The sequence below is a fragment of the Propithecus coquereli genome, unplaced genomic scaffold, assembly GCF_000956105.1.
Source record: "Propithecus coquereli isolate 6110/MARCELLA unplaced genomic scaffold, Pcoq_1.0 Scaffold64, whole genome shotgun sequence".
Taxonomy (NCBI): Eukaryota; Metazoa; Chordata; class Mammalia; order Primates; family Indriidae; genus Propithecus; species Propithecus coquereli.
The window spans coordinates 42,256-51,752 of record NW_012152396.1 but is presented as its reverse complement, the minus strand read 5'-3'; the positions used below and the strand labels follow the sequence as shown (position 1 = coordinate 51,752).

Below are 9,497 nucleotides of genomic sequence, written 5' to 3'. Positions count from 1 at the left end.
TTAGGGATATTTATCCCTAGTATGGATATTCATCCATAATATCAATTATTTTTCTTGCTCTCTGTTTTTCTTATTAATATACCTTGCCAGGTGGTTGTCAACTTTATTACTCTTTAATAAAGAGTTAACTGTTGGCGTTTTTGACATTATATCTGCTATTTCATTAAATTCTACCTTTTACTTTATTTTTTCTCCTTATTTAAGTTTGGTTTTCTGTTCTTTTCAAGTTTCTAATTTTGCATATTTATGGGGTATATATGTGGTATTTTGATACATGCATACAATGTGTAATGATCAAACCAATATAATTGGAATATCCATCAACTAAAACACATTAAGAGAGAAAACAATAGCAGACTAGAAGCAGTCTGCCAGCACAATGCTCCCAAGGAAATAAGTGAAAATTGCAAGCAGCTGCCTATGTACACATTGCACTATCAAAGTACATACAGGAAAGAAGAGGAGAACAGAGTGCTGGAGCGCTGTGCTCACCCTGCTGATGCCATGAGAGTTATAAGACAGCTCCCTCCACGACCAAAGATCCGGACCTTGTCAGACCACTGACCTGCGTGGTGTCTGTGCAGAATCATTGCACCAGATGACAGGCGGGGTGGGGTTCAGGCAGCAGCTAAAGCCATCGTAAAGCTCTCAGGTGCGTGCACAGCACCAGGTCAGCACCGGGCTGGGAGGGAGTGGGCTAACAGGAGGAGCCCCTGAGCTGTACCCTGTGACTGGAAGCCAAGTGCCCCTCCCTCCCAGCACAATGGAATCTGAGTGCAGTACGGAAATTGACTGCAGCACAGCAGGCTTGACCTGGGAGGCTTTGGGCCACTGCTTCAGCAGGTCCTGGGTGGGGCCGGAGAACTCCGTGGTCCCTTGGCCACTGGCACTGACCTCCACCCATGTGACTTGGTATCAATGCACTCCCGAGGCTATGGAACAACCAGCCACTTGCTCAGCCCCTACTCCTCCCTCCAGGCCCCAGTTGCCTCCTGCCTGCTTGGCCCTGACCCCTCCTCCAGGTCTGATCAGAGCCCTGCTCAGAAGCTCTCCTTTGGGTTCCTCCCCAGTCCCAGCTCTGAGGCTCTCACGCTGGAGCCCAAGGATCTACAAGACTCCAGCATTGCACTTGGACCCCAAGACCCCACCCTAGAGCCTCCACCACTACCACAGGAGCAGGGGAACTGCTCCAAAATCCAATGCCCCTCCAGGAACCCCTAGCCTCAAACTGCCAGTACACTGCAACCTGGTTTGAGCAAATGCCCACAGCCCAAAACCCATGACAGCTGTCTAGATACTTTCAGCCAGTTGCTACTGTCACCACTTCAGGGAGACCCTGGAAAGAGCAATTCCCATAAAACCAGCCCCAGTGAAGAGGGTATCACTCAGCTCCCAACTCAAACATCCTATAAGTATCTGGCGAAAAACCAACACGCAACACAAACGGCATTCAGCGCAGGCTTGAGCAGAGGCAATCACAGACAAACAGAACAAATCAGAGCAGCTTCATTACAGGATTCTAGTGCATATGTCCCTTCCCCGCTGCATCAGCATTCCAAGGTAAAAGAACAAAAAAACAAAAGCACCATCTAGGGACATCTCCTTCTAATCAAGCAGGGTTTCCTGGGTTTATTGGTAGGGTTTTTGTTTTGTTTTGTTTTTAAATATGGCACTGACAAATAGTCCTCAAAGAATCTTTCTACTAGAAAACTCTAATAGGTAATTATACAGGTAGTCAGTGAATTTAGACTAATCAGAAGGTTGTCTAGTTATGCCTATATCAGAAGTAAATGACTTTAATATGCCCCTTCATGTGTGTGGGTCCCTACAGCTTTCTTGGGAAGGGAAGAGAGTTATAGCACAAAGTGTGGATGAGAAACAGTGGACCAGTAACTGGGGAGTGAGATCATTCTTAGTGCTGCATGGAAACTTGTCATTCATATTTTCTTCTATTCCTGTCCCTCAAAGTTTCACAATAAAAGGACAGATTTGGAAAGGCATAGCAAATAGTTACCACTTCAACACTAGCAGCAGAAAAGATAATGCCCATGTGAGCTGGAAGAAATCAGAGACTACCACGAGAGCCTGGGACGAGACCAAAAGCACACCTGAGACATCCCCTGATGATTTCAAAAGAAAATCCTGAACGAATTTAAGGACAAATGAAATTCTTGCAGAGTAGGTGAAATGAAATGGAAAAAGTGTTTTCATATTATGTATATGATTCTATCTTTACCCCTATGTGATTAAGGCCCGTGAGGGGTATAATCTATACTTACAGGCTTCACTGCCTTATTTTTCCCTTGACAATTTACATAGTTAGCAGTTTGGAACACCGCCTTTATGCCTTGTAAAATGGCAAGCAAAGTTAAAATGAAATATAAAGTTATTTTAAACACATTGATGTTCCTCTTCACTTTAAGGACTTTATTATGCACAGAATATACAAAAAGTCTTTCTTCTACTTGTTTTGAATCCCTACTATAATATTAAATTTTTGAAAATGACGTATTGATTATTATCTGCGACGAAGTGGCAAATGAGAATTTCATGCTGGATTTTGGCTTTTGAAGCGTTTTTTTGGCCAGTAGAATTTTCAGCATTGTCATTGATGCTGAGGTTTTTGTTTGTTTCATCTTTTCTTTTTTTAAGAATTTGAATATCTTTAGCTGTTGGCGTTTAGCCCCAGTTCAACACAAGCCCTACTACTCTCTCTTGGTTGCTTTATATTAATACTTATGTGACTTGCCCAGGCCCCTAAATCATTTTGGTTTTTTGTTACACTAGAAAAAACTCATCTAGATTCTTCTCTAAGGAATATGGTTCCTCTCCAAGCAATATCTTCTGTTTGTACAATTTGATATTAGATTCAATCCTATATTTGAAGCTGAAATATATTATTTTGTTAAAGCATTCAAAAATTTTCTCTGTTATCATCAAACACACACACACACGCACACAAATATAAAACAAACAACAGGTGGAAAAACAAGGTACAAAAGTAAAATAAGCTTATTCTTTCAATATAAAAAAAATCCCAGATTAGCATCTGGATGCTTTCACTTACTAGCCCCATGACCTTGACCAGTTAGCAGGTCTGATTCTATTCCTACATTGCTAAAAAATATTTCATAGCATTATTAATATAATAGAATAAAATAAAATATCAATAATATGACATGTGCAAAATCTCATATACAGTACATAAAAAGCATGTAAGAAATAGTAATTGCTAGCATTAGTATATTTTGAAATTATATACTGAAGTAGTACATTAGAGTTGTCATTAATAAAATCGTGGTCTTTGGCATTTCCTGTCAGGGTGATATGAGTCAGGTAACTTAACCTTTGTCTCAGTTTCCTTCTCTGTAAAAATAAGCACAACTATAGTACCTACATATGGGAGTGTAATGAGGATAAAATTAATAAACATATGTCAGACTCTTAGAACTGTGATTCACACATAGTGGGTCTCAATAAATGTTACTCACTTCATTAGTGAATATTCAGAGAATCAATATGTTGTTATCAGTCGACACTGGCCTGGCACAAACAATGTTAACTCTGAAAGCAACATAATTTTGTCTAAAAGCAAGCATGAGACAATTGTCTAACAATGAACATGACACAATGGGAAACACACACACACAAATATAGAGCAAGAGGACTTTGCATAGAAGAGAAAGACGAGGAGTACCAGTTGACAAGCTTCTGATTAGTATAAAGAAAGAAGAAATACATTTGAAAATAACATATTATCAAAATTTTAATGTACTGTCTTGCATCAGTAAATTCTGGAGTTTAACAGACAGAAACGTATTTTTAATTTTTAAATTTAAAATAAAAGTGCGAATCCCAAATCCCTTACTGAAAATAAAAAATTAGCAAAAAAATGGATCTTAATGGGAGAATCATATACAGAATACTGACTCATAGTTGTTTCTATAAAATCCATATGTCACATGCATACCATGGAATGTAAAATTAAATGTGATTAATCTAGTATAAAGGTGCACTTAAAACCACATTGAGCAACAACAAAAAGAAATTACGAAAAGAAGAAAAGAAAAGGCAAACAGTGACAAACTCAGACTTGCCTAGAACTGGGAGGTAGTTATAAATTTCTCCTGCCTTAGGCAACCAACACCTTATTCTGTACCTGTGTTGATTCGGCCCCATTCAGCTATCACAGGTGTGTTTAGTTCAAAGGATTTAGACAGCGAAATTTCCCAGATAGTGAGAACATTCTGACATTGGTAATAATGAGGCACTGTGTGATATGGTTGCAAAACAATGTTATAAAAGCCAGCTTTATACATCCTGTGAAGTCTGAAGTGAAACCCAAGGAAATAAACAAGAGTCTAATTTTATGTTTTATGGCTTGTTTATTAGAGATAAAAGAACGAAGTCACGAAAGCCAATATCATTTGCTCATTCTTTTTCTCAAATGAAAATAATCTTACAGGATTCAATGTCACTAAAGAAGTATAAATAATTTTCAAACTGAATTCATGCAGAATTTTTCATTTTGTCCTGTTCTCCGAAGACCAAGCAAAATTATTTACAAACTCAGAATACAGTTCATTAAGCGGCTTTTGAAAACATTATAAAATGAAAAAAAAAAAAAACTGTTTCTTCTTTTTCCTTTCCTTCTTAAATTTCATTTCATCCACAATGTCAGTATATTCTTGCCCCTTTTATCCCACTACACGTTAAAAATAATTCCAATGACTTTACCACATTTTCCAGATAATTTTTAATTTAAAATCAATGCATGAAAATCTTATGGCGATAAGTTAGAAAATCAGTTTCCATCCTTAAAAAAAATCACTTATTTTTTTTAAAATGCATTTTTTTAAGACAGGGTCTCACTCTGTTGCCAGGGCTACAGAATGGTGGCATTCTCATAGCTCACTACAACCTCAAACTTCTGAGCTCAAATGATCCTCGTGCCTTTGCCTACCAAAGAGCTGGGAATACAGGTGCACATCACCACTCCTGGCTAATTTTTCAAATATATATTTTATAGAGACAGGGTCTTGCTATATTGCTCAGGCTGATCTGAAATTCCTACCCTGAAGCGATCCTCCCACCTCAGCCTCCCAAAATGCTAGGATTACAGATACATTGAATGAGTTAACTTTTGGAATTTTAAACTGAATATGATAATCTAAGGTAAAATACTACTAAGGGCTTCTGTTTTGATGGAATTAAAAAAATATTCTTTGGTACACAGTCAAATTAGAAATTCTGAGTGACAAAAATTGGCAGTGTCAATTGAGCAAAAAGAATTGGACTTGATTTTTAATTCTGCTTAAGTAGCAATGTGGCTGTTGATTCACTTCATTTTTTTGTGTCTCGTTTCTTCTTCCTCACAATGGGAATAGTTTGATTTTCCACAATCACCAAATCACCCCCTTCAATAAGAGGAGTGTTAACACATTAACTGCCCTTTGAGTTATATTTAACTCACGCTAGTTCTAAGGCTGGGGCCCCATGAAGCAAAACCTGGGCAAAACCCTGCAGTTGGTTCATGCAAATCTTACTTGTTGATGTTATTATTGTTACAATTAATATTGACAATTTAATTCTAAAAATGTGGATTAAATGAAGTGAATCAATTTCATTTTTCCATTTATGTTTACCTTTAAATTACATTTCAGCCTGACAAGTCAAGAAAAACATTTAACCTTTATGAACTAGTTTTCAAAGTACTCTTTATATTATCAATTTTCAAATTTTTATATTACTTTTTTATTGAAAAAAACACAGAAAACAATAAAGACAAATTTTTCATTAAGTTAGAAATGATCGTTTTGTTTTCAAAGTTTTTATTTCATTTTTGTAATAAAACACTGTGGCCCCAGGGAAAAAAAAATTTTTCTAGTGTGGCGGTCAATGTGTGAAACATCACCAAATGTGATTGTTCCATAAGCATGGGTGCCTTCTGGAAAAAAAGCCAAAATGTCTCCAAAGGAAGGAGATAGTGCAGGTGTTGAAACAGGTGGTTTGCATGGAGGTGAGGTTTGGTTTGATGAGACCTCACATCATGCAGATTTTGGTGTAAAGAAAATTTCTAACTATAAAAGCAAGAGAAAAAAAGAGTAGAACTGTGATAGTGTGCTTTCTTCACTTAGGCTCTTTTTCTTCAAGAACATTTATTGTCAGTAGCCAGTAGCAAATGGGAAGTGAGGAAAAAAATCAGGAAATGGAGATTAAAAAGAAGTTAAAGCTGAATAGTACTCCATGGTATACATATACCACATTTTATTAATCCACTCATGTATTGATGGACACTTGGGTTGTTTCCACATCTTTGCAATCATGAATTGTGCTGCTATAAACATTCGGGTGCAGGTGTCACCTCTTGTATACTCCTGGATAGAGCTGGAACGTATTCTACTAAGTGAGGTATCCCAAGAATGGAAAGACAAGCACCACATGTACTTACCAGGAAACTGGTATTAACCGATCAACACATAAGTGTACATATAAGACTAACATCTATTGGACGTTGAGCAGGGGGGAGGGGGGAGGGGGGAGGAGGGAGGAGCGGATGGGTATTTGCATACACAAAGAGTGCAATGCGCACCACCCGAAGGATGGACATATTTGAAACTCGGACTTGGGGGGGGAAGGGCAACATACGTAACCTAAACATCTGTATCCCCATAATATGCTGAAATAAAAAAAAAAATTGTGGAAAAAAAAAAGAAGTTAAGAAAAAGTATAATGAGGAGCACTCAAAGGTATAAACATCTAAGTCAGATATTGTTGGGTTGAAGATTCAAGGTCTATTATATAAAGACCCCTGAAGATTATGGTTACCTAAGTAATTTCTGTACAGAATAATAATTGTTCTATTTATGTTTCATTAGAGCTTTGAAAATAAGTTTTGTTGCAAAGAATCTCTATGCTAGTTCTATTCAAACTGCTTGGGTTTGAAGAATCTGTTTCTTCTTCCCCTAGATGTACATATTATTGTATAATAAATGCTATTAAAACACCACAAAATTATTCTAAATTACTTTTCAAACAGTACTAAAAATACACACATAGAAATATGTAATAATTTTAACCAACCTGTACAAATGAACCTACTGCTATAGAACCCTACACTGGAAAAGTCAGGAAAGGTCCATAACACCTGGTCAAAATACTAAGTGATTCAACTAAGAGTGGATGTACAATCTGCTGTATAATAAAATTATAAATATCTTTATTACTTATTGTAATATTTTGACATTTTTCATCTGACATATATTCATACATATCTAAAATACATACACACACACAAGCAATTCAATAGTATTTTAGGTTATCTGTTTTTATGTAGCAAGCTATCCCCCAAAATTGTGATGTAAAAAAAAACCATGTCATTATCTCAAGGATGCTGTGGTTCAGGAATCCAGACAAAGTAAAGAGAGAGGGCTTGTTTCTGCTCGATAGTGCCGGGGAACCTGTGAAGCTTTCTTCCCATGTCATCCTTCCAAGGGCAGACCTCGGCTTTCGGCACGTGCACCCCTAAGCTTGAAGGACAGACAGGTGGTGACTTTTTGCTTGAAAGATAGGAGGGGGACAGAGCTTCAACTTGAGACTTGGTTTGTCCAGATACTTTTACGTGAGGTGGTGAGTGAATATGGGAGGGAGTATAGGCTAGGGTTTCCATTTGTCCTCCTGTCCTGACCTCGCAAATGTTAAAAACGGGCCAGTTCCAGGCTGCTTTTTATTTGGTAAAAAGCAAAAAGTGGAAAATTATAAAATGACTCCTCTTCCCTAGTCTCCCAACAAACTTATGAATTTATTTTTCTGACATATGAATTAGTATAGATGAGAACGTTAATTTATTTTGGCCCATGTGTACCAAAATTTGTTTGAATAAAAGGTGCAGGAAATACAGTCATCCATAGGAGGACCTTCCACCCTTAGCACAGCAGGTTAAAACTCCGTGCACATATTCCAGAGAGACGTTGCTGCACGGTAGATGGGGCATATGGAATAGCTTATGGACAGCACTGCATGGAGTTAATCGTCTCTAGGAAAAGTGTTTTGTTCAGGCTGGACTGAGAACTATGAAACAGGTAAAACTAGAAAACGTTCCAAAATATGTGATTTACAGTGAATTTCTTGACGACTATTGATTTATAGATGGTCAATTACACTTAAATAAAGAGCAAAGCAATTTCACCATTTACTGTTCTCTTGATAAAAATAGTGTTAACTTAGATTAATCTATATGCAGATGCTTTTCAGAGACTAGACAGAGTAAACAACGGAAAAAAAAAACCAGTGATGTTGGGGTTAAGGCAGTCAGTTTAGGTCTGGCCTCAAATATCCCTGAGCTCTATGAAGGTCCTTTCTAAGAGACAGAACCCTAAGGCTGATTACTCAGGACTTTCAAAACTTTTATTGTCACTGTTTATGTCTTATTTTTGAAAAATTGTTAAAAGACTTATCTTTGCGTTGCTTTAATAATAGAAAGTTTATTGATAAAATACAGTGCCCCCTTGTAAAAGATGAAGAAAGAAGGATAGTACACAAGGGCTGTCTGGAAAGTTTCCAGCCATGTAATATGCAAAATTATATTATTAACGAAGGCTGGATACTTTCCGGACAGCCCTTGTATGTATGTGTAAGAAGTTTTCAGATCTGTTGTGTTCGTTGTTTTTCAGGATAACGTTAACTTGAAAAAGGAAGTGCTTTTGTTAGGTTTGTCTGTGTGGATGTTCCCTGGTCCCCTGGTTGCCAGTGTCAAGAATGAGTACTGGTACTGGTTGCACAAAGAAACGTAAGAGTAATTTGGTTTCTCAAGGATATTGCATAATGAAGGTGCACACCTTTAAAACATTTATTGATCCTAATTTGTACCTTTTTAATAAATGGCAAAGAATAATCAAACTATCCACTCCTATCATTATAAAGTTCAGCTAAATAAATGAATATAAAGACACTTATTACAAAATTCTTTGTATAATTAATAAGATAATTTTATGTTGCATAAGTTTGAGGGATGTTAATTTCACATACTTTTTAATAATCGTCCCAAGACTATTAATTATCCTGTCATTATTTTAGATACATCCAGACATACCTCATTGTTGGGGAGGAGTCAATTCTATGATAGCAAAGGCAAAATTCAATGGAAATAGTTGGCCAGGAACTTATAGATGGTTAAGCCTTTAACAAAAGGTTAATGTGCTTCATAATGTAATGGGTGGAGAATGTGAAGTATAAACAAAACTCTGTATAATCTTTTTGCCTTTTAAGATCACATTCCTCATCATATTATACCTACCCAGCGAGGATTTATTTAAGTTCAACTTTTTCATAATGTCAAATGAGTGCTGTTAAAGTACCAGTAGGAAACTTCAGGTAAGAAACTTGAAAACCTCATGATAATCAATGTATAACGTACATTGGGACTTATTTTTTATTTTCTTCTAAAGAAAATATTAATCATTACAAGGTTGTGGGTTAACTTTTAGTTTGTTTCAATG

The 9,497-nt window shown here is 36.8% G+C and overlaps 1 protein-coding gene across 1 annotated transcript in view; it reads left to right on the top strand.

The window, feature by feature from the left end:
• Positions 1–9,315: 9,315 nt before the first annotated feature.
• The window catches only part of UGT2A1 (UDP glucuronosyltransferase 2 family, polypeptide A1, complex locus), a 24,424-nt gene continuing 24,242 nt past the window's right edge, over positions 9,316–9,497 (top strand). The window contains exon 1 of the mRNA XM_012659818.1: positions 9,316–9,372. The gene's annotated coding sequence lies outside the window, so the exon portion shown is untranslated. The remainder of the gene's footprint in view (positions 9,373–9,497) is intronic.